Source organism: Loa loa, assembly GCF_000183805.2.
Source record: "Loa loa unplaced genomic scaffold supercont3.29, whole genome shotgun sequence".
Lineage (NCBI taxonomy): Eukaryota > Metazoa > Nematoda > Chromadorea > Rhabditida > Onchocercidae > Loa > Loa loa.
This window is the reverse complement of record NW_018108209.1, coordinates 76,121-79,507: the sequence shown is the minus strand read 5'-3', so window position 1 is coordinate 79,507 and position 3,387 is coordinate 76,121. Positions and strand designations below refer to the sequence as shown.

Below are 3,387 nucleotides of genomic sequence, written 5' to 3'. Positions count from 1 at the left end.
ACTAAGTTTTCAAAGTTTTTTTTTAAAAAAACTTTTAAAAACATGATTTGTAAATGCAATTCCACATAAAAAATATGAATTGAAAAATTTGTACGATAACTTTTTCTATCACTTTTTTAGCAGAATTCAAAAATACAACATTTCAATAAAGCCACTATTTTTAATTAGATCGGTAACTTGTTTCCATTCTTTGTCTCTTCTTCTAATTTACCACTTTTACTATCCTATATGTTTTTCCTCACTCAATACACTAATTTGAACTTCTTTTTTGCAGAGACCTGAAGATATCTTTCGTCAAATATGACTAATGTGCATTTTTTGGAGCCCCAAATAAAACATTGGAAAGATTGGATGTCATCAAGTGAAACCTATACTGTTCTAAACTTCAACAAACCATCACAAGAAAAAAATCCACGACAAAAGTTAAATAGCTGAAATTGACAAAATTGCTTGAGATAAAACTCTTATTATTATTGATAAGAGGAGTTTGTTAGCATTGCTTCTTATCCTGTTTATATTTTTTGCTTATAGTTTTAAATAGTCACTTAACTTAGTGAACAACATTTTTCAAATTCATCTGATAAGCCATTATTTTTGCAGGAATTAAAAAAATTCATCGAGCAAAATAGCTATTTGAATTGAAGCTGTAAATTGTAACTTGTACCACTCAAAAAGAAAATACCATAATTCATCAGCATTGTTCGAAAGCTATAATCGTATACGTTAAAATTAAAATAGCTGATCTTCTCCTCAGTACCGTGAAGGAATGGCCAAATAGAGATCTGCTGGAACAAAAAAACCAATTACTGATAAATGTCCCGGTTTCAAAGCACTTGGCACGATCAATCTACAGCTCAGTTTGAACATACTTCATTTTCAATCTTTAAAATACTTTAAATACCAAGATTAAAAGTAACAACCCTTGCTGCTACTACCTCTTTACGTCTCGTTTCAAGTCTAAAAACTTAACTATGCATAATTTACGTATCACTGATGCCTCAGTCATTCTATGTAAAATGGGGTTTTCACTTCAGCCTTTGAAAAATTTACTTGAGGACCGAAGATGGGATGATACGAAGCTGAAAATGATGAATTGTTTGATATATTCTTTCTTCAAGAGATGCGGGAACTTTTGACCTCATTCACTATAAAGCATAGTTGCTAATTAATATTGGGAATTTTCAAACTTGATATTCGGTCCATTAAACATCCGACTTTCCAACTTGATCGGTATTCAATGAATAGAAAATACCAGCTTATAATTTTTACAATACTTTTTTTGCTGCAAAGTTTCTTTTTTTCATTATCAACTGTAGGGCTATAATATGAAAAAAAGAAGATTTTAGAGTGCTTCACTATCAATATTCACTTCTCTGCCATCCATAATAAATTAACTAATTATGTTTAAAGCAGTTACAGCTAGATGATAATTAAAAGTGGGAAAATCAAGCAAATTGAACGAATACAACTAAAAAACAATACAAATAAATAAACCCAAATAATCAAGAGATAGATAATGACCAGGTTAAGCTGGTCAATCTGGAAAACAACCATGCAAAACAAACTACAAAAAGTGCAAATTATATTAAGACTGGTCTAATTACTAAACCAAACAAAAATCACATGAAAAAACAGTACCAAGGATAACGACTTCAAGTAATATACATATAATGTTTTACATATGTATGACATGCAATATGCAAATTACCACACAATACACGCAGTAGGTTTTGATTCATCTAAATATAAGCTAGTTAAGTTGCTGAAGATATCAGAAAATAATATTGAAAAATTTCTTAGAGTTAACTTCCTCTTGAGCGAGAAGAGTGGATACATCCAGAGCCGGATTAGCTCAGTGGTTAGAGCGTCTGTCTTGTAAACAGAAGGCCGCAGGTTCGATTCCTGCATTCGGCATAAGTTTGTTTCGCCGGATGAGTTTGATGCTTTCTCCATTATGACATGTTTACTATCGCAACCTTACGTAGGAGGCGGTGTTAGCTTGCCGCTGTGTGATGTGTGTGGTTGTTTGAATACGGTTGGGGTTTGTTTTAAGAGCCCAAATTTTCCTTTTCATATTTTTCGATTCATGGCTGCCTAGATAGAACAACATGAAACACTACAGTGAATTTGGTACTTCAATTTGTACCGAAATGATACGATCTGATTTCTTCCTTTGAAGACAACGTTATACGTATTCGATGTTAATTTCGAATTACTTGAAATTTAAGTTTAGAATATGGACTCCCCGATCTTCGTTTTTGATAAACTGCCAATGGCTAATAAAGTATTGGTCGAATACCGAATTTGTGCTAGTTTACCGGGAAGTTGAACGGATATATAATCGTCGTTGAGCACAGCGCTTTTCCTGATAATAAATAGGGTGGTGGAAACAACTGTGGATGAAAAGTGCGCCACCATCGGAGAAAATTAAGTGGCTGTGTTTGCTTATGTGCAAGAAAGTGCCATACCATTTGAATTGCGAGGGACAACTGCACTTGTCATCAGCAGCTTTTATTTTGCAATGGAGAGGCGCTCTATTCGTATTCTAATTGTGGTGAAAATGACGGATCGAGGATGGATACAGTGATATGTGCTTGTTTTGAGATTATTGAAATGATACGAGTAGTTGGTTGGGAATAAAAACAGATTTCTTATCACAATTGGATTGTTCTATCCAAAAAACTTTTCTTTCAAGCCTTCATGCATGCCTGATTGCATTGTGTTACATACATGTACACGTGGACTAGCTTAATCCATTTGCCTAATCGATGATTTGAATCATATGGCATGATAAACGATTGTTTGTTGTTAAGTTTTGCTTCTCATAGTATCATTCATATGTCATATGTTCTCTCGCTTAAGTTGTGGTATCTTAAAATTATCTCACTTTCCTGTTTTCCATACTAGCTTTTTTCTACAAAAATTGAAGCTTCCCCCAAAATTTTAGTCCTCACAACATCTATGGTACCATTGACTGTGACTTTTTAGTATTATATGAGAAACAATTTCTTTAGAAGACTTCCTTATCAATACATTACTAGAATGATGAAAATTAAATGTTAGACTACCAAATATTTAAATTTTGAATTCGGCTCGATCATCTAATGCAGAGATGGTCATAAACTAAAAGTTTTCCAATATTACCAATGCATGAAGATTCGCACTGTTTGTAAGAAAAAGCGATACTTCCGCTTATCTTCCAACTAATATATTACGTAAAACTTTCTATAACCAACCATTCATTTTTTTATCACAATTTCGTGATATAGCAAAACGAAAGGCCTTTCAAATTTTGCAATTTTGTATATATATATATATATATATATATATATATATATATATATATATATATATATATATATATATATATATATATATATATATATA

At 32.0% G+C, this 3,387-nt stretch overlaps 1 non-coding gene across 1 annotated transcript; it reads left to right on the top strand.

Annotated features, from left to right (window-relative positions):
* Nucleotides 1–1,841: 1,841 nt before the first annotated feature.
* Nucleotides 1,842–1,914, top strand: LOAG_20023. Its single transcript has one exon. It is a non-coding gene; the product is annotated as a tRNA-Thr (tRNA).
* Nucleotides 1,915–3,387: the final 1,473 nt, after the last annotated feature.